The sequence below is a fragment of the Ambystoma mexicanum genome, chromosome 11 (genome assembly GCF_040938575.1).
Source record: "Ambystoma mexicanum isolate Mex_15411 chromosome 11, UKY_AmexF1_1, whole genome shotgun sequence".
In the NCBI taxonomy this organism is placed as follows: Eukaryota; Metazoa; Chordata; class Amphibia; order Caudata; family Ambystomatidae; genus Ambystoma; species Ambystoma mexicanum.
Window position 1 is genome coordinate 834,199,281 of NC_090934.1, and position 22,606 is coordinate 834,221,886.

A 22,606-nucleotide genomic window follows, 5' to 3' on the forward strand; every position below is an offset into this window, starting at 1 on the left:
GGTCAGTTCGCTGGTTGGCCCAGGAACACATCCGAAGAGGCTCGCTTGCACATTAAGATGAAGGTGCCGTGAATATTTGTTCCCAATATTCAAATGGGTCGAAGCACCTTTGCAGTCTTTCTGGTGCGATCAGATGCAGAGGGGTCCTGCGGGACCACAGCGTGCTTAGGGTGCCAAACCTTCTAGCGGGTCACCAGCGGTTCCTCAACTTGGCTTCTTAGTTTCAGGATGCTTGTGGTTTATCCTAGGTTCACTGAGAACTCAAGCGATCGACCTGGTATGGGTGTTTGGAGCCTTCTCTGATCCAGAGTCTCCTTTGCGACAAAACGAAGAGGACCCAATGGGAGATCTGCTCACAAACAGGCACACCAGACATGGACCAATCACAGACCACGGTGGTCCCGGTCATTCCCAGCACACCAGACTCTCTGGCACCCAGGATGTGTATTGGAACTAGACAGTCCAACCCACATCCTGGAGGCACACACACAATGCATGCAGAAGCCCACGAAAGCTTAGCGTTCCGTGGGAGAATGCATGACCAAATAAGGACTGACCCAGGTCTTCTTGACCTGGGGAAGGCAAAGGGACAAAATGGCCAAAGGACAGGACAAAGAACCTCGTGGCATGGCCATTTTGGAGCCAGGCCACCTTCCTGTGCTAACCGCAGTAAATGCAGTTTGCATGGCAAGAAAGAGTTAAAACTATGCTAAAGTAAAAGCTGCCACCATCCCTGTCCAAGGCACATCTGTACTTCACGTAAGAAATCCTTTGAGGGAGTCTAGGGCCTTTGGAAATTAAAGGAAGACCCACGCTCACTGTACTGTAAGGTACTTTGTGCACTTGTAGCATGTTGCAGAAAAGTTGCAACATAGCAAAGGACTAAGGGAAACAAAGTCTCCCAGTACTGACTGCCTTTAAGGGCATGTCAGTTTCCCCATAACAAAGTGAGCGAAAACTCAGCGGAGTGTAGCAGAGGCTGTGCTCCACTGGCAAAAGTCAGGCTAGGCTTGTCAGACAACAGCAACAAGTTGGGGGGTAGACAACTGGAGGGAAAATCTTGGATACTGGTTGGGCTTCCTTTACTCCTTGGGTCCTGCACTTAGGTGAGGGGTACACAAGCTCTGGTCGTCCTGCTTATGGAGGGTCCATAGGAGACTCCTGGAGCTTCTAGCCGAATGTGTTACCGCATCAGACGTTTCACTCGACTACTCGACCCCTGCCATTCAGTTCTTACAGCAACGATGAAGTACAGCCAGTCGGGGAATATGGTGCAGTGGAGTTCGTCTCGAAGTTATTGGTCCCACTAACCCAACGAAAGAAGTCGTCCCTTCTGGAGCTTCTCTGTCGAAATGAAAAAGGAGTTTCAGCACAGCAGCAGGGCTTCACCGGGCAACACAGAGGTCCAGGAGGATGTGTCAGCTCCTGCTCATCTGCTTCTCTGGCGGCCCGATCCTGAAGCCCTAGATCCGGATTCCATGAATAACCTGGAAGAACAAGAACAGCATTAGCGAGCAAGAACACTTTTCTGTGAAGTAACCGGCATTGAATCCATCCTGCGCTTCGCTTACCCCACCCATCCCCTGAGTTCGCCGCAACCTGCAAAGGTAAAGAAACAAGGACAGCATTAATAACAATTCTTACCTGGGCAAGCAGCGAGTCCTGGCAGCACCCTGCGTTTCTCTTACCTTGCCCATCTCCGGGGGTTTCACCGCAGCCTGCAAGGGATAAGGAACAAGGTCAGCATTAACAAAGCACTTACCTGGGCAAGCAGCGCTTCGATTGCTCATCACTCCGGAACATCACCGCAACCTGTACAAAGAAGAGAACACAGGTTAGGAATTAACACCAATAAACAGCGCAGCGCTCCGCGCATCAATAACTCACTGTGGTCTTCGCCATCGGCACGGCAACTCCCAGATCGCAACCATCCCTGTGAAAACAAAAAGAGACATTGTTAGGGAACAGCATAGTGGTGCAAGAAGCTGAGAAAACAAGAAAACGGTGGGAAAGAAAGAGACAGAAGAAACACAGAAAAGACATTATAACTCACCTGGAAGACAGCAAGCAGAGCCGGAGTCACAGCTGGTCTGGACCCGACATAAGGGCACACAGACTAGTGAAGCAACTAGGTGCACGGAACGCCCACACCAACCACGCGCCCCTGCACAGAGATGCAGGACGGAGAGTTCAACGCACAAAAACCTAAGGCAAGCAATAACCCAAGGGAGGAGATTTGGACCAGAGGGAGGTCTGGAGTCCACCCATCACAGAACCAGTACCTTAACCCTCCATTCTCCTGTTATAGGTGCTACCCAACTTCTAGCACATAACCAAGCAGAGAGGGGTCCGGCATAGCGCTTAGACCTCATTCCAGTATCGTGTGGCGTCCCGTGGATACCAGGTGAGCCTAACAGCCTGATGAATGTCCCTCCTGAATGGCTTGATCTTGGGGCACTCCCACCATATGTGCTCTGCGGTTCCCTCCTCCCTGCAACCCCTCCAGAAGTCCCTGGGAACTTCTGGGTAAATGCTATGCAGGTGGGATGCGGTGTGGTAAACCCTCGCCTTTTAAGCAGGTTTCTCACTTTCATGCACAGGCTAGGCTGTCGATCACACAGCAGGGTGGCTGTCCTAAAAGGACAGCCAGCCAATCAGGACTGGTTGCATTAAGGCATTGCTAGAGACAAAGGACGGGGAAGTTTCGGGTCCCTCCCTCACATCCTGTCCTTCCAGACAACGCCAAAGGCAAGAAAAACAAAGGGCTTAACCCTGGCTCAACGCATTGTGTAAAACCCAAGAAAGACCTCACAAACAGCAAATGGCGAAAAAAGAAGTCAGGGGCCATTTTGGCAAAATGGTCATGCATGGGTGCTGTACTGCAGCTGAGTTCAGCCTGCAGTAGAAAAGCACAATGGTAGGAAAAATTAAACCACTGCCACCAGCCACTTAACGTAGTGAGGGTAACATAAAATGTTTACACGAGAATTTAGGATAAGGGGCTACCAGGTAACCCCGGAGCACTCCACATAAGATGGGGTGTGCTGTACCTACAAAGAGAAAAGGTAAGTAAAGTCAATTTCACTTTACTATTCTTGGGAACAGTCGTTCACCCAAGAAAAGGTATTTAAACCTTGTGATAAATCTAAAAGGATTTCTCTGTGACACTGCGCTGAAGGTGCTGTGTGTCACCATACAAAAAGTAGATGCCTATGGAGTTTGTCAGACTCCAAAATCAGTGAAAACACATAATCTATCAGGTCAAAACACATGAGAGAGTGGGAAAAGGGTCTCTCTCAATCCATGGTTAAAATTAAAAAGTCCTAAATCCAGCAAAAGAATTGGGGGTCTCCAAGGTTGAAGGGAATTAGCACAGAAATTAGAATTCTCCCTAACAGACAGCTTTGTAAAAGAGATGGCAAGTTTGTATTCCACATTAACTACTCTGGACAGAGCCCAAACCTCACTGAATAAGTTATTTCATCCATGGGTCTCTGCTCGGGCCAGTTAGTACAGGGTTCGCATGTCCAGCTGGACTCAAGCCTCTGTACGTGTCAGTTACAGACCCCTGCATCAGGTCTCCTGGGATGTGTCCTGGGGTTCCTTCCATCATACACAGGGCGACAGCAGAGCACGTCAAGGATCTGCTCTGTCTTTGTGTGATGGTAAGGTATTCTCCCTCTTCTGCTAGTACACTTTGACCGATTCAATATTTTTTCAGAAATTAGTTATTTGGAGATACCTAGGTGCTAGATATGATGAGGGGCTATCACATAGAGTTTCTAGGGGAGCCTTCCCAGAACACCCACTCCCACCCCCTCCTCCTCCTCTTATGCTTAATCTAGCCCAAATAATGGTGGTCCATCTGGTCTCACAACTGTTTCAACAGGGCAGAAATATTGTGCACTCAAGAGTTTCTGTTTGCTTAAGCAAATTCTTTCTGGTTTGGAAGGATGGTAACTCTTTCATCCAGTCTTCAACTTGGGGGCACTCAACAGATTTGTTCTGTATCATTATTTCAAGATGGAGACAATTGGATTGTTGACAGACATGTTGAAGCCCGGCGTATGGTGTATGTTTATTTCCCAAAATAGGGATGGCCTTTAAAATGTTAGGTTTCTGAAAAGTTGTAATGGCCAAAATTGGAGTACTCTTTTGTTGCAGGGTAGGGTTATCAGCATGGAGGCAAGGGTTCATACTGGAACGTGTAGGCCTGGTTAATCTTTTCAGTTTGAGGTGACACTTTCTGAATTGGGAAACCACTGTGCCTTTTAGGGGAGGATGAGCCCAGGGAATGCCACTGCATCTGCCCTCTGATATGGTCATTGGGAAGCAGCCAGCAGTCCCTTATGGCTTAGCCCCCTCATACAAAAGGATGGAAAGGTTCTCCAACGCACAACTATAGACATGAACTTTAACCTTTTATATGTTATACATATCTACTCACCCTCTTTGTCGAAGTTCTTTTTTGATCAGTGATGAAATTTGATTTGGTATTCTCTTCAAGTTCAAAAATGTCTTTCTACAATTGTTGAAATAAGCAATATACCTGAACTGTTGGAGGTTCAAAAACACTCAGTATTCGGAAGTGCTGTAGTTTCCATGGCATGTAAACCCTATAACACAAAATAATGTTTCTTAGGAAGTATTTGGTCATATTTGTATTGTCTTGTCTAATTACTATTTTTTTTTAATTCATTAACAAGAAATATTTAGTTCAGCCAAAAACGTTCTACAACGGTACATGTCTTTAACAGAATTCATGGTTGGGGAGGAAAAATGCAAAAATACCAAAACAAACAATATTCCACAGGACGTTATTAGTATGGATGAATGTTCATACTACACATGAATGTAAACTTTGTACCAAAGCTCAGTGAGTTAAGTGCACTCATTGCAAGATACCTGTCCAACCAGAAGTTCACGAGTACGTATCTTTGCAGCGTGAATGGACTGTACAGTTTTCCATGGTGGATCGAATGAACACAACAGAAATTGTGAATAGTAACAGTTGTTATTGCAGTGCATTTAAAAAGCAAAACATTTGATATCAAGCAATAAATCATAACAAGAATTCCAAGATTACTTCTGGATAAAACATGTTAATGTTAATCTTAATGTTCCTCCTCTGTGCCCTTACTAATGACGCCAACACCCACACAGGAACCATTCATGCTAATAGGTTAAATCCTGAAGAAAAAGAAAACGTATTTGCCAACCTGCATGCTCCTTATGAGTATAGCGGTAATGGTATTTGAAAGGACTGCCTGCCTAATCACAGATCGAGTGGAATGGCTACATGCAGTTATTACCACAGCTGGGCACAAAACTTGCAATCACCATTGGCTAGTAATAATTTACTCTTGGCGATTATCAAATGGTGTGCTGTCTGTCAATTTGATGACAAGTGACTTTTTATGGCTGGCTAGTAGCTTCCAAAATTGTTGCACATGACCACAGTATTATGGAATCAAATGCATGATTGCTTTTAACACCAAAAGCAAGCAATACAGGAAACAAGTTCAATTTGGACATTCATATAAGGACCTCTCTGATGGCGATCTTTTCTACACGTTTGCCATGTACGGTATAGAAGGGCCAATAATCCCACGGTGCATTCTTTTTCAAAAAGATGTTCAGAAGAGGTTTAATTAACTAGTGTACTCAAGCCATGGAAAGTATCTAAAATAATGCATGTAGTATTTCAGGGATTCTACATACATTTGTGAAGGTATAGCTGTTATGAGGTGGAATCACAGAATTTTTAGCACTGGGTAACCATCAGAATAAAATCTTTCAATGTCATACGGAGGCCCGTATACCCTATATTCTCGAGTTGATTCCCAAAGAGACATGCCCCTTGAAAATAAATAAGCAGACGTACGGTCTATTGGAGTGCATCCATGTTTCGGGGTATAGCATGGGAGAGCATTATAAGGCATAAGCCTTCTTATGCCTTTTCGTCTCCGCCGGCTACATGGCATTTCTAACTATCTGCCTAGCTCTGCGTTTGATAAGGAAGGGCACTTCCACACTCCCATGCCATCTCCTTTGGGCCCTGGTTTAACAAGAGGTGGGTGACAGTTCTTGGACTGTTCCTATCTTCAGCTACAAGTCACAGTAATCATATTCACCCACAGTGAGAGACTCCTGAACTACCAACACACCCATCTGTGCATAGAGCAAGGATGCACATTTTAAATTGCGAGATACCAGCAGGCCATAATAATTCACTTGTCACCTCAATTCCACACATACACACAGCACAACATTTCCTACTGGCCAGGATTCAATTTTCAATATCCAATGCCCAGTGGAGAGTTCAAAATTTGCATCCTGTAAAGATAAAAGAAGCTGATAATGAGTGCTCCCGTAAGCATGTGCGGCCTGGTGTGTGCTTGCACAGCATACTTGCCACCTCGTTAAAGAAGTAAACAGGTATAGAAAAAAAAAAAAAAGAGGTGGTGCTTCACCTAATGAAACAGCACTGTACCAAAAGCACGGGGTAGCATGGGTAACATGTAAGAAATGGATTGAGTTTAGTAAATTCCGATTAATATGGCATAGCAGAGGGAAATATTTGAAGTTGAAAACTTCTAGCCCGCATAATAGTCACCTCTCTATCCTGTGACTAAGTCTCCTGCATAAAGCGGATGGTACCATGGATGGCATCACAGGGCACCCAACACGGGACCCTGAAAAAGGGCAGAAGATTGTCACAATTAGAGTCACTCGCCAAGAGTACATTGATGTTGGGTAGGCTAGGGGAATCTCACAAAAGGGTGCAAGTTGGATCGGGTGAGGGAGTAATGGGTGGATCTTCAATGTATCAACTTCATAAATCGTATCATGTACATGGGGGCTTCCCCTGAACCATGGAGCACCTAGCCACCCCTCCCCTGATCTCCACAAATGTTACACTGTCACACAGGGTAGATGTAAATACCAACTTGATCTGCAATGATGAATCTTCTATTTCTTTGTGTTGAATCCGAGATCTAATTGCAATCTGGGACATGCGAGCATTTTCAGAGGTTTTCATTTCCATAAAGTTTGTTCTATGAAAAAAAATAAACATTAAAAATATATGTGTAAAAATGTAAGTATGAGTAAACCCAAATTCTACCGTTTCCTGCAACAATGCAGGCAGACCTGCACATCAGTCACATGAGAAGTGTGATTGATATATTAATATGAAAGCATGAATATTCAGTCTGTGTTTTGTTTGTATAATGCTTATTTTTATAATAACTGTTAGTAAACATGACTCAAAAATACCTTGTGTTCGGTACATTTTTCTAAAGTCCAAAGCCGAATAGTGAGCCGAATAGTTGGTTTTTTAAATACATTGTCCAGCACATGAGAAATACTGCTTCGCAAGACAGTAAAGAGCATGTGAATGCACACATCATGAATGCACACATTCAGCTGCCCTTTTCAACCCCATTTGAGCATTTGCACAACCAAAAGAGGCCCTGGAAATAATTTTAAAATTGGCCCCATATTGACATTTTCAGCAAGCCTAACCCTTTCCCTATGGGAAAATGTGGAAATACCACAGAAAAGAGGCCCAGTGTGTCAAGCCCTACCGGGAAATCTCCAGAGTTCCCTACAGGCCAGTCCGCTCCTGGTGACACTGGCATTTGTATCCCATCTGTCAAACAGGCTAGAAGTGCAGCTAAGGGGTTTTCACTGTCAAATACAAGCAGGTGTAGCAGCAAGGAAAGCCAGCAAGCAAGGGTGCTAAGGAAAGCTAGCAAGGGCGGCGAGGAAAGCTAGCCAGGGTGTCAAGGAAAGAAAGCAAGGGTAACAAGGAAAGCAAGCAGGTGGCATTCATTAAAGCCAGGACTATTGACTTTGCCATTGCCCGTTGATGCAGAAGGGTGCCTTGAGGTAACGCGCACCATTAATGCCAGCACCATAGGACTTTGTGGCACGGGGGAGATGTAGTGATACACAAAATTGCAAATTTGCCAATCAGGGCTTTAGATGACAGCATTAGCCGCTGAAAGCCAATAGTTTATTCAAAGTATGTGCCAAAAATGCTGACAGTAGTCTGTTGTAGCACTTCCATTACGCAGTAGTGAGCTACAAGAAATATGCAGGCCTAGTAGGTGTGGTAGGTCACATTATGCATTGTAGATAGACAGGCAGGGCGAAGGTCCCAGCTCTGTAGCTAATAGACATTATTGGAGTGTTTGGAACATTATGGCACCTATATAGCGCTTAGATAGCCAGTCTTAAGCGCTATGAACACTAAGCTATGAGTGCATGCCTTTTAGAGCTTGCTCACATAGGCTTAATTCATCTCGACTTTCTAACTGTAGCCCTGCATGGTTTCGTAAACTAATCTTCTTTTCTTCTTTCGCGCAGATGGGCTCCAAGTAGGGAGGGGCACAGGAAAGGAGCACAGTGGAAATTCACAGAGTTGGGTTTTTCCATGAGCAAGCCTATATTTTGCACAGGGAAGGTTCTAGAACTGTGCGTCATGCACTGACAGCACGAGATTATAAAAATGCATGCCCACATGACGCAGGTGGGAGATCGATCTGTGGACTTGGTTCGAGCAAAATCGAGTGTCCGGAACCTGTTGCTCTGTCGGCACCCTGCAGCGCTGTCCTCTGAGCGGGGCTTGTTACAGCTAGCTTATGAGGGCCAGGGACTCCCAGTGCTGATTGAAGGGGCGTAAGACTGTGTTTCTCTAAGTTCTATGTTTCTCTATATTTTGCATTTCTCTAAATTTTGTGTTTTGTAATCTTCTCTAACTTGAATCCCAAAATGTTGCTGAAATTCACTGTTTAGAATAAATGCTAAAACTTTTTGAAGGTGTCATTTGTCACTAGCATGAGTTCACTGCTCGGCACAATAGAACCTGTATTTTGGGCTGAATTGGGTAATTTTTGCTCTAAGGGCTGGTCCCGAGGAAGATTTTCCCCAATATCAAGACATTTGGTGGCAGCTTGGGGATTTGTGCAGAGCAGTGCCTTGCTGTGAAATGACAAATTGTGTGAGAGAACACAGTGCAGAGTGATGAGCAGGCTGTCGCATTTCCTTGGTGGTCTCACTGCAGCTCTGAGACACAAAAGATAGCAACGTTGTGTCGCCTTGCCGTGGCTGATAGCTTGTGTGGTTAAGACTTTCCCCTTCAGTAAATCAGTCGTGGCTGACTTACTGCTTGGGAATGAAGCCAGGGAGCACAAGGCGATAAACAAGCGGGAAATGGCTTTGTTTAAAGCGCTCCGATGAATGGTCAAGAAAGATTTATGTTCAATTAGGAAAGAATTTATCATGCGGTTTCCCCGGTTTAAAGTTGCAATTTGGAATGCAAAGTAAGATGGAGTTCTCAACTCTATTCTGTCATGAGGGCAGGAAAATAGTTGCAAGGATTTGACATGCAAATTGTGAATAGATTTTGACGTGATTCAGCCCCAGTGTGCTAGCGAGTGGGGGGCTGTAATGTAAGGAGGCGAAGGTTTGCTTTTTTAAATGTATGCTTTTGAAGTGTTGACATTCCTGAAAATAACGTGGGAATGAGCTGAGTTTAGGAGAAAGAGTAACATCTATGTTGAGAGCCTAAAGGGTTTTTTTTTTTGGGCAACTGTAAATTCCATGTGCTGGTGGTGCATTCTGTTTAAGGAAACACACTAAAATGGCTACATTGCATTTTAGCTGTGCCATGCTTACAATGGGTGAGAGACTCGCTTAAAAAGAAAGTGAGTGAATGGTATTTGGATTTTCGATTTTTGTGTATTGATTTGAAATTGCAAAATCAGTTTGCAATGGTTGGGGGGGAAAGACAATTTATATTTTTCTAAATTGCCTCTAAATTGCCCCTAGAGTATGTAACTGTTCCCACGCTATGCCATGGATTTGTACTGTTGCGTTATAAGTGATATATGTTTTGGAAATAGTGACCTGTTGACTGCGGTACATGGTGAAAAATGTTGGTGACACATAAACAGCCCACAAGCAATATAGAGTGTGGGTTGCTCTTGCAGAGAAAGCTGCACTACACATGACATGTTTTAAATGCACTGAAATAATTGGTTTTAATTTGGCAATGGTACAACAGAATGAAAAATCTGTGTGTGATAAGACAGCACAAAGATTTAGTGGGTTGCGGGTTCTTTTGAAAGATCGCACATTGCATTGGAGTGAGTTTGTGAAGCCAAACTACAAGGTTACGAGGAAAAAGAAAATGTATGCCTTTAAAATGGGACATTGATCAGTTTAAAACAGGCTAAAAAGATGCTTAGACATTTTGGCAAAATTACATGGAGTAGAATCTGATGACAAAAAAAAGTGCCTCTTTTGAAAATACGAGTCTTGCTGTGCAGAGCTTGTGCCTTGAAGATAACTTGCACTGTCTTGGGCGAGGTGCGCGGAAAAATAAATAAATAAATAAAAACTGTTGGAGGAAGGCAGGAAAGCAGAATGCTGCGCTCCTGTTCTGTGAAATGGTGTTTATAAAAGCTGGCAGATATGGGAGTTTTTCTGAGTTGCTGAAGCAGTGCAGGAAACAGTTAATCTGGGTGAACTGTCTGAAACGAGTGCCTTCCATTGAAGCCGCCACAGTTTAAGAGTTATAGGCAAGAGATAAGCTTGATGCGTGTGCATGGCACTGCCATGTGCACATGAAAGATAAATAACAACATTCCTGCATTCCATCCCCTGTGAGAGACACCGCCAGTGTGAGCAAAAACTGAGGAGGGGGGTGCAAAGATAGAATGCTGAAACAGAACTGAAGGCAATAATTGCTGTGAGTGAGAAAATGAAAAAGAGCGCAATCTACCTTACACATGCTGATGTACGCATGCTTTCTGACACTGGCATGCAATAACAGAGCTGATCAGAAGTAAAGAATTTGCTCAGTATCAACACCGGAAGGAAAACAAACGCTAAATGCAGAATGGCAGACTTGGCGCATCGCATCTGAACATTTGGGGAAACTGTGCATCTGTGAATGGGCTAAGAAAAGACAGCTGCCCATTTCAAGAGACATTGCCGTGCAAGCTGCATCCCCATGCCCCATGTGATGTGAAGTGAAGAGACATTGCCATGCAAGCTGCATCCCAGTACTCCATGTGATGTGAACTGAAGTAAAGCGCTGTGCACTGGAGAAGAAACCTCTAGGCGCTTTGAGAAGTGAAAATACACAGCTGGCAAAAATGCAAGCTACATTGGAGTAACTGACAAAGACGTTATGGTGTTCCAGATGGAAGCAAACTGACAGAGGTAGCCGTTTTGCAAGAAACAACACGCAGAGCGGGGCTTTGGAGTATAACATGAACACTGCACATTAGCCATGATCCAGAAGCCTCACGGCTTAGTGCAAGAATGAATGATTTGTTGAAGCAACAAAAGGAACTGATTCAGACTATCGCTCTCAAAGGGGTGGCCCAAGAAATCAGCAGACACCCTTTGGGGAAATGACAAGTGGAAAACCAGAAGCTTGAAAGACACTAGCTGTATGGAGAAACATAAACAAAGCTGCTTATGCAACTGCAGGCGGTATTGGACTGAAGGACTTTACCTTTGAAAAATGGAGTGATGCCAGCAGGGTAACCTAAATCAAGATCATGAAACACTGGAAGCAAGTTGGCGCCTGGCATTCGTGTTCGCTTTGGAGACAAAGAAAAGCATTGATCCATTGAGAAGTGCGACCTGGGTACTTATTATATGGCTTTTGTAAAATCACAGATCAGTCTGAGGTACCATTGACCAACTATGATCGCATTGCACAAATTAATTTGCGACTAGGCAGTTACACCCCGTATGGTTGAGTGTAAATAATCCCCCAGTAACATGAAGAAGGGTGACCAATAATTGTGGTAGCAATGATAAAGTGTGTAGTTACCGGATGAGACTTCTGAAGGTGGGGGTGGTGTTAAGGGAAGGGGTGGACAACGCTGATATTGAAGTTTTGATGACATCCTAATGTGAAGAATAATGACATCGTACTTTTGATGAAATCCTAACATTTCTGTTTGTATTTTGCCTAGGCAAAAAAAAAAAGAAAGTTGCGTGCCATGATTGGGGTAGATGTGTGCAATTTGCGGGTGACACTGATCAGTCAAGTAGACGCATTGTCAGAGAAAGCGAGTCACTGCGAGATGATATGTGAACTTTCAACCTGTCCTGCACCGCACTCAATGGTGCTAACATGCATGACGTATGAGGACATTTGTTCTGCAACCTGCGAGAAGTGTCCAACAGAGTAATAACTTTTGCTGAACTGGCACGGTGCAGACTTGGCTAGTTATCAAACATTTGATGCTGCACATTCAAATGATTCAGTTGCTGGAAATAATCTGGTTGATATGTTTTGCCTTTCTTGTTTAAAGGATTGCGGACAATGGGTTGTGGACTGTGACATCATGCACCACAAACAGCTGTATGACACAGCACTTAAATGCTAACACATTGAAAAATGGCTTTTAAATGCATTTTTGAGATGAATCTGAAAAAACGAAATGTTTTGCTCTTCCAACTGAATTGCTTTAACCAAAGATGTTTTGCCTTTTCTAAAACTACTAAGTTGCACGTAGGCAGGAAAATGATTTATGAATTGTTGGGGCAGCAGGATTATGCAAGCAGGAGCGTAATATATTTTGAGATAAAATGAGTGCGCACACCAAAGTCAGCTGAGCGTAGGTTAAGGTTCTTAATTTAAAGTAATGCTGCCAAGTGTGTGAGCTCTAATTTGAGATGGTAATCTTTGAAACACTGGATACTTTTACAGCCAGCCTTAAGGCGGTTAAATGAAACCATGACTGACTTGATACTTGATTTGATGACACAGTGTGTGACACGGTTTTTGTTAAACCAATCAGTTTCATGTTTTTGTGGGGACGGCTGTCTCCAGCACACTAATGCAAAGTCACCTTTTGATTGTAGACATTTAGATTCATTCCTTGGAAAAGCGCTACAAATGAGTATCCACATGGAATTGCTAGCGTACTGGCCTGGCACATTGTCGGGCATCTTTTGTCACTGGCTCATATGACTGGTGTTTATGAAATCCCATGTTAATGTTTCAGTGAATGGATCCAACAATTTGTTTGTTTTATGTTTTTTCTGACCAAGAACTGCAGCAAGTGTTCTCGCCAAGATTTTATGGACTATAATTTGACTAAATGCATTTCACACAATGGTGTGATGAAACAGCCACTGCTGGATGGTAGTATGGTGTTTGTAGCTAAAACTAATATTGTATATGGTAGGCATCCCACTTGGAGAAGGGTATTCTCCAAGTCACACAAGGTAGAAACTGTGAACATGTTAGATTTTCCATTAGTAAGGCAACATTTAAATTGTAGGCTGGTAATGCACACCTCTATTATTACAGTGATACACTTAGACATAGATTAATCACGAGACAATGTTTCCTTAGTACTACCAAGCTGCTACAAATGGAGTCCATTTCTATGGCCCATCACCAGAGTGCGCGTAGCTAGGGAGCTAGATTCATTAATTGCGGGAGCAGCGGGGGTAACAGGAGCTTTATATGCTTTTGACATAGAAACTGTGCACAATAAGCTAGCCACTATGGGTTCTGATACTAGCTCTGCTATAAAACTTCTGGCCTAGTGGGGCCCATTGATACGCCCAACACTGCTACAAGTATTGGCCACCACTGCAGATGGCAGAATTTTAGGTATGAAGACATTTTTTCTGCCATAGGGCAGGTCAACAAGACTGCTAAATACACACAATGCACTTTATGGCAAACAGTGATAAATCAGCAGGTGTTGGCTTTTCGCTCCGAGTGGGGGCGACCATCCTCAACCCACTGGCACACAGAGCTACAGTTACCAGCAAACATATGGATCAAACCACTTGCTCTTGATTGCATGAATAACACATGCCATGCTTTAATGCAAATTAGTAGAATTGTTTTTATTTTGATAACCTGGTGCCCATGGGTTCACCTTGCTCGTGAAATTAGATGGTTTTTGGTTGGGTTCCACATACATTGGGGAAGTGTCTAATCACACAGCCCATAGTCATGTTTGAATGCCCTGGGATCAGGGGGAGGGTAGGCCCTTAGAGTGAAAGGCTGCCAGGTTTAGAATTGGTAACCATACATAAATGCAATAGTGCATTGTAGATTAGACTACACCAGATTGCCTTGACATTTTAACTGCATGCTGCTTTTTAACTGACAATCAGTTATACAATAATTATTTAGGTATTTTTGTGTAGGCCAGGTTTTGGCTAGAGTAAATGTCCATGTTCACTTTGTGTACGTTTTCTTTTTTTTTGTGTAAGCCAGGCTTTGGCAAGGGTATATGTCAATGTTCACTTTGTGTACATTTTTGTTTAGGTAGTGTTTTTACTAACCTTGCTTGCCACGCTGACTAACCGCTAGAAGATAGTTTGCTTAAACCTCTTGCAAAGCCCCAAGGTCTTTATCACTGCACTACATACTATGTTGATGGGTATTAGTCAGCATTGTCGCACACACTTTGAATAGGGGTGGAGTGTAGTGATACACAAAATTGCAAATTTGCCAATCAGGGCTTTAGATGACAGCATTAGCCGCTGAAAGCCAATAGTTTATTCAAAGTATGTGCCAGAAATACTGACAGTAGTCTGTTGTAGCACTTCCATTACGCAGTAGTGAGCTACAAGGAATATGCAAGCCAAGTAGGGGTGGTAGGTCACATTATGCATTGTAGATAGACAGGCAGGGCGAAGGCCCCAGCTCTGTAGCTAATAGACATTATTGGAGTGTTTGGAACATTATGGCACCTATATAGCGCTTATATAGCCAGTCTTAAGCGCTATGAACACTAAGCTATGAGTGCATGCCTTTTAGAGCTTGCTCACATAGGCTTAATTCATCTCGACTTTCCAACTGTAGCCCTGCATGGTTTCGTAAACTAATCTTCTTTTCTCTGGGAAGGCACTGATAAGACATTCCTGAGCTTTCGCGCAGATGGGCTCCAAGTAGGGAGGGGCACAGGAAAGGAGCACAGTGGAAATTCACAGAGTTGGGTTTTTCCATGAGCAAGCCTATATTTTGCACAGGGAAGGTTCTAGACCTGTGAGACATGGACTGACAGCACGAGATTATAAAAATGCATGCCCACATGACTCAGGTGGGAGATCGATCTGTGGACTTGGTTCGAGCAAAATCGAGTGTCCGGAACCTGTTGCTCTGTCGGCACCCTGCAGCGCTGTCCTCTGAGCGGGGCTTGTTACAGCTAGCTTATGAGGGCCAGGGTCTCCCAGTGCTCATTGAAGGGGCGTAAGACTGTGTTTCTCTAAGTTCTATGTTTCTCTATATTTTGCATTTCTCTAAGTTTTGTGTTTTGTAATCTTCTCTAACTTGAATCCCAAAATGTTGCTGAAATTCACTGTTTAGAATAAATGCTAAAACGTTTTGAAGGTGTCATTTGTCACTAGCATGAGTTCACTGCTCGGCACAATAGAACCTGTATTTTGGGCTGAATTGGGGAATTTTTTGCTCTAAGGGCTGGTCCCGAGGAAGATTTTCCCAATATCAAGACAGGAGATACCTGCCCACTGCACTTTCTAATGAGTTTTAGTGGAAATTGAGAGAATTTGCTGCAGAGTGTTTTTGTGATATTTTAGGGCTGCATGTGTCATGTGTGTACATTGAACACATTGTTATGGCCTCCCGGGGTAACTTTGTATGCAGTACTTAATGCCTCCTTTAGCGTGGTTTTTTTGGGGGGCCGGGTGGGGTGTAGAATTAGTGAAATGATCTTCCTGTCTGATATCGCAGTGTTACTGCACTCATGTGGAGGACGTCTACTGGCAGCATCCCTACTTCTGCTCACCGAAAGCAGCAGCTGGACTCAGTTTTGACCACGTGCTCCTGGCTCCCTACCCCCCACACCAGAGGGGGCATTTTGGGAAGCGTGTCCTTTCTTACCCCTTAAATCCCTTCTTTCACTCAGTTCATCTGGCGTCTTCATTTTAAAGTTCTCTTTTTTTTTATTGTGGTTGTGCAGTGTTTTTGAATAACACATGCAGTCTCTGCATGCTTGCCACTCCACCCTGACACAATGCAATATCACTAGAAATGGCATGTATTCTTGGAGTACTTTTGCTGTGGCAATTTGATGGGTTTTTTCTGATGGTCTGTCCCATTATAACACAACTCTACAATGCACAGTTTTTTAGAATATGAGTCAACTCCCCATCACACGCCATTACTACCAACATTGATTAGGGAAATAGAAGACCAAGCACATGGAAGCAGCACTCGGCACACAGCCCAATACCATCAGATAACATTCATCGTCACAACACACTTATGCATTTATATAAATATACGTACCTACTGTGTGGCAGCCGCTTCAAAGGCACATTAAGTGAGACAGAACAAAAGACTTACCTGATGCCGCCTCGATGTCCGTCTTTCCTCAGGCAGTATCTTCTGGTCGTCTTCTTCCAGTCTCGGCCTCTGTGCAGGGTATTTTTCCTTGTGCTCTTGCAGCAGCCAGTAAGCCATCAGCTTACTGGCTACTGCTGCTTCCCCACTGTTCTATTTTCTAGGATTGGCTATCATCTCTCACACTGAGAGACAATTGCTAATCATAGAAAGAGGAATTTAAAAAACAAGTTTTTTTTTTTTTTTAACTTCGGCTACGAGTAAGTATTCCAGGAACCTACGGCTGAAGCCGAATAGCTGATTTTCAGCTGAAATTCGGCCAAATACATACTCAAATCCGAAGTTCGGTACACCCCTAGAAACCAGCAAGCCAAAATTAATTGGAGCGGAAACGTTCTGATGACAATCTTCTTGGATACAGTAAGTAACCAGTTAGGTGTTCTTTTAAAATAAACAAGAGCTCAAGAGAAGCTTTTCTGTAGGGGCACAGACTGCAAGGCCTCTAGCAATGAATTGTGGGTCAACGCCCAAGCAAAAGAGCACAGAAAATGGCTTCAGGTAAGCAAAACCAAAGTCCCACAGTACCTGGAGGGTGAATTTAAAGTTGCAGTTGGAAGCCTTCCCGATGCACTGGTGCAGGCTCGGTTTTTTGTTCCTTGGTCGTGGTGACGAAAGGGGGCACCTTGGATGGGCTTCTGCGGTGGTGTTTGAGAGAGGGACTCACCAGCGAAGGCAAAGGATTCAGATCACTCCCACTTCAGTTTGCGGTTTTGGCGTCTTTTCTTGCTGCCTGAAGTGAATGGTTACTGCCGGTTGGAATTTCTGGTTCCTGCGTGCTGGTGAGGGGACTTTTGGAAGAGAATCCCTGCTTCTGGAGGTCCACAAGGATGCCTGCAAAGTTTCAGCCGGATTTGTTTATTGCAAGACGATGCACTCCAAAGTGGTCGAGGTACCCCGGATATTGGGGTTCTGCAGCTCACGAAGGTTGCAGGACGTCACGGGACGGCTCAAAATTGAATGCGGTCGAGGCTGGTTATGTCCACCAGCTCAGAGGAGGAAGTCTTTCTTGGCAGAGCTTCCCTGTCGATTTGAAAATGGGTTCAGGACAGCACCAGGGCTTCAGCAGTGCTTCTGCGGTTGCTGGAGGTGCTGCAGGCATCTCTGGTCATCTTCTGCTTCGGATCTTCAGTTCCAGTGGTCGCCTCTGCCTTCTGTTCAAAAAGGCTTTGCTGTGTATGCAGGAACCCATTAATTTGCTCCTACGGGAGCTGTCATTCACGTGGGGGTGGCTGCCCTGCAGGGCAGCCAGTCTCCCAGTTCAAACTGGATTCAGCCAGGCATACTCTCCAACAAAGGCCAGAGAAGTTTCAGGACCCTTCTGCGTTAAGCAGACACACTGTTGCCTTGGAAGGGCTTCACAAAAGAAGCCTGCCAAAGACAACACTCAAAAAGGACCCACCCCCACCTGGAACGGTAGAAGAGCCAAGAAGTAACTTGCAAGCAAAAAAAGAAGACGGGCCATTTTGAGAAAATGGTCACCCCTGGGTGCTGTACTGCAGCTGTGAAAACAGCTTGTAAGAAACCTGCACACAAATGGTAGAAAAATATCCACTGCCAGCAGTCATTTAAGCTTGTTAATTACCGTAACTTATAATAGTTAGAGGAGAAATAAGAAACGAGTCACAACGTAACATAAGGTGGTGTGTGCTGGTCCCACAAAAGAAAAAGTAAGTAAGGTAAAAGACACCTCACTACCCTTGAGAACATGTGTTCCCATGGGAAAATAAAACAAAACAATAGTAGAAGTCCAAAGGACTCCCCAGCGACACTGCACAAAGGGTGCTGTGTGTAGCAAAAATCAATTACAGATGCCTTTAGTGAAATACATGGAGGTAAGCATGACTCCATTGAAGTAAAAATAAAACACAAAATTAGTAAAACAGGTTTCCCAAAGTCAGAGCAAAAGAATGTGTCAGTGGGAAAAAGTTCCACTCACGCAGAAGAACAGATAAAAGAAAATCCCATAGACGAGCAAAAAGTGCTGCGGTCTCTCAGGTTGAGGGAACTGAAAATTCTCCCTAACACCTTGTCACACTAAAGCCCACAATCTCTCTAAGCTCACGTGTTGTCATGCTCATCAACACCAAATGAGCCGCAGCAGACAAGCCTGAAAACCTCATCAATCTTGCAAGAAAATAACATCTTTTACGGGTGCTCAAATCTCCCTGGGACCCACCCAACCAAGAATGAAGCTCTCTTACCCATAGCTGAACTGGTAGCCCTACTTCAACATGTGTTCTCCCCCACATACGTTTATGGAAATACACTGGACCAAATCATCTTATCCACCTCCCTCCTAAACGGTGCTGATCCCATCGACCTGGACTGGTGAGAGCACGCTGTCATCCCCTCATCCCCAATTCACATAGCAGACCATAAGGCACAGGATAAATTAAAAAACGTTCTGGTACACGCTGTGGAAGAAAGATTCTCTAGCTTCCCTTCTTTGGAGAAGAATTTGCCCCTTTTGGAGGACTTTTTCTAAACCTGAAAGTAGTTATCCGACACATATGGTATGGGCTGACCACTCCCTCATACCATTCAACATTAACATTAATAACCCTAACCCCAAGCAGTGCCCCCACGCACCAGCCTGCCCGACTAGAAACAAGCGTAATATTACGGCAGAGACCCTGACACCACTGGTTCTCCCTCACCTAAACATGCTCCCAGCCACTGCTGACCTCAACCTTCTAGTTAATACCTACAACGACGCCATGACTAATGCCATTGAAGCCGTTGCCCCACTAAAACTACGCAAAAGTAAACCAAGAGCCCATCTTGGTACACACCTGAACTCAAATTACTCAGAAAAGAGAAATCTAAAATGGAAACCCTATGGAAAACAACCCCCTCAGCGGAAAACAAAACCAATCTCATGACCACCTCCTCTAACTATAAGAAAGAGATAATCCGCACCAAAAAGGAAGCCCATAATGTTAGAATAAACAATGCACAATCCTCTGCCAAAAAGGAGTTAGAAAATCCCAACCCACCGACCGACACTTGCGTGAAAGACAAGCCATGGTGCAACAGCATCCAAAATGCCTTGGACAACAAAATTACTGGGCTTCAATCCAAAATCGAGGCCAAACGATTTCAACTATCCAACGGTAACGCCACCGCTAACTCTTCCACCCCCACCATTACTACATCCGGCTTCACGTTCAAAATGGTCACTATACCCGAAGTCCAAAAAATCATAGCATCCCTCAAACCCTCTAATTGCAAAGGGGACAGCTGCCCCGCCCAGATCATCAAAGATGCTGCGAGGGACCTATCCCCCTTCATCGCCAAACTTATAAACCTATCCTTCTCATCTAATTCGGTACCTAATAACTTGAAACAATCATGGGTTCTCCCACTTTTAAAAAAACAATCCCTTGACCCCGCCATCCCCACCAACTACAGGCCTATCACCACGGTCCCTTTCCTCTTAAAAATCCTGGACAGAGTGGCCTACTTGCAAATTCAAGAGTACTTAGAGTCCAATCAATTGCTAGGCCTGCGTCAATCTGGCTTTCGACCTCAACATGGAACAGAAACTGCCCTTGTTGACCTCAAAAGTCAGATTGATGATATCAAGGACAAAGGGAAAGCAGCCATCCTACTCCTTCTAGACCTCTCAGCAGCCTTCGACCTGGTTGACCACAAAATACTCTGCAACCACCTCTCATCTCCTGCCCACTTTTCCCCCGCCGCTGTCATGTGGATACAATCCTTCCTAGCCAATAGAACCAATGAGGGTCTTCTCATCCACGGCCGCAGCAGACCCCATCCCCATTACCTGTGGTGTCCCACAAGGATCTTGTGTCTCCCCTAACCTCTATAACATCTTTAAAAAGCCTCTCTTTGATAAAATGGACCATCTGGGTGTCACCTACACCAACTACGCAGATGACACCCAGATACTTCTCACCATCACTGGAAACTACAATGTCGACACCACTAGGATCAACAAAATCTTCTCTATCATTCAGGCATGGATGGCCACACACGGCCTCTGCCTGAATGATGAGAAGACTGAGCTCCTCCTAGTCGGATCTCCCAACAACCTTCTAAAACTCAGCCCTGACTACTCCAATTTCATCATCGATGGTAACATCATCCCAGTTGTGAAAAGCCACCGCCTGTACGGGAAAACTAATGAGGGCCTGCAGACCTTTCCTATCCACGAACAGCTACCTCACACTAGCCAGGGCTCTCATACAATCGAAGCTTTACTACTGCAATCGTCTCTACCTAGGCGCTAACTGAGCTATAATCAATAAACTTCAGGTCCTCCAAAATAATGCGCTGCGAGCAGCATAAAACATCCCTAGGTGAGAGCACATCTCCCACATAAGAACCTCTTACAAATGGTTATCCATTCAACAAAAATGGACTTAAAAACCCTCTGCCTCACCTACAAAGCCCTAAACCACTTAGCCCCCCGCTATCTCACTAACAAACTCACTTTAAAGCCGAGCACCAGAATTACTAGATCCTCCAACACTCTTTGCCTCACTGTGCCCAGATTTACCCCCAAAAGAGACGGCGGCTAGAGTTTCACGGACCTTGCCCCTTAACTTTGAAACACCCTGCCGTTGAACATCAAATGGACCAAATCCTTCCAACTATTCAGGAAATTTGTCATTAGCTGGCTACTGGATAAAACCAACCCCAAGATAGACTAAGCACAGTACTAACTGCATATATTGTACATACCTCACAAATGTTGAAGCCCCTGCTCCTACTATCATTGTTGTATATACTGTATATTACCCCCATAATTGTTAATTGCAAAACTGTCATATATTGTATTTCTGTAACTTGTCCTTGTAAAGTGCCCTTTTACTCCTGGATCCGGAGCGCTATATAGATAAATATAACAAACAAACAAAACAAACCTACGCGCCAATCAAACTGAGCCTGGTCAGGACAAAATCATCAATCATTTGTATGGCGGCGAGGAGAGGCACAAAGAGACTTGCATTTCCGGCACCCCCCTTTCTCTCCGCCATACAAATGATGCAGCATTTGCGCCGGCATACACTTTCATGCCGGTGCAAATGCTGGTGATCCCTATGGTGTTGTCAGCTTTATTCAGCAGCATAAAGCAGGGGGACAACATAGGGATCTATCTATACCCGCCTGTCATGCTTGCATGGCAGGCAGCGGGTACAAGTACAAGTGAATCCTGCCTGATATACTCGCAACTAAAAGTAAAGCTGCCCAGAATTTACTCACTTTGCACAGTGAAGTGCAAAAGTGCAGGACTAAAGGTGGTGTACACACGTGTATGCCACCTTTCCCACTTGTGGCAGCGTCGAGCTGGCTGCGTGAATGTGAACACATAACGGCTCCCTACCGCAAAATTACACTTTCAATTAACATGAGCTCCTGTGTATTTGGAACCATCTATAAATAAACATGAGGACACACCAACGCATCATTCTGCTCTACACAGATCCCAAACCCAAAATGTAACATGGTTTACACCAATTCCGCTCTCTCAATAAAACTATAAGAAATCCGCCCATCCTTGCACCTCCATCTCACAAAGGGAAAACCCACCATTCTGCACAGGAACAGAACAAATATATGCAGACACATGGCCCTGTGCACAGGACAGATAACATCCCACCCTTCTGCTGTACAGGGCAAATCTCTAAATACCCCCTCAGGGCAGGGAAATCGAATTCCACTCTCTGCATCAAGCAAATCCCCTACTCTGTAAAGTATACCTGTCCCCCAGGTCAAATACACCTCACTGTGCAAGACAACAAATCCCACACTTTCCCGGCTCTGTACACAGCACAAATACCTAAATGTGTCACTTCAAAAAAAAAAAAAAAGAAGAATAGCCCCCTCTGCTACACATTACAAAGGGGTAAATAGAATGTGTACATAACAAACTGCTTCTTTATAATGGAGCACAACCAGTCTGCCATGCTTCACTACCCAAATGTGTCCCTCTGCACAGGACGAATGCTCCAAATCGCAACCCTGCAGGAGAAAACAATCCCCAAAATAACTATCCGACTTATTATTAACTGGTATAATGAATATCCCTGGGGGAACGGATGCACATAACAAACATAGTACATTTACCAAAATACAGAGAAATACCCACTCTCTAGGTAGGCCTTATCGCCCCACTCCACTAAAATAGCAATCATCCCCAAAATACACCCCTTC

General features: G+C 44.4%; 1 long non-coding RNA gene across 1 annotated transcript in view; it reads right to left on the reverse strand.

Annotated features, from left to right (window-relative positions):
- The window catches only part of LOC138503788 (uncharacterized), a 110,089-nt gene that overhangs the window by 87,283 nt on the left and 200 nt on the right, over window positions 1-22,606 (reverse strand). Inside the window, exon 2 of the long non-coding RNA XR_011279706.1 lies at window positions 4,448-4,616. This is a non-coding gene — a long non-coding RNA (uncharacterized lncRNA). The remainder of the gene's footprint in view (window positions 1-4,447; window positions 4,617-22,606) is intronic.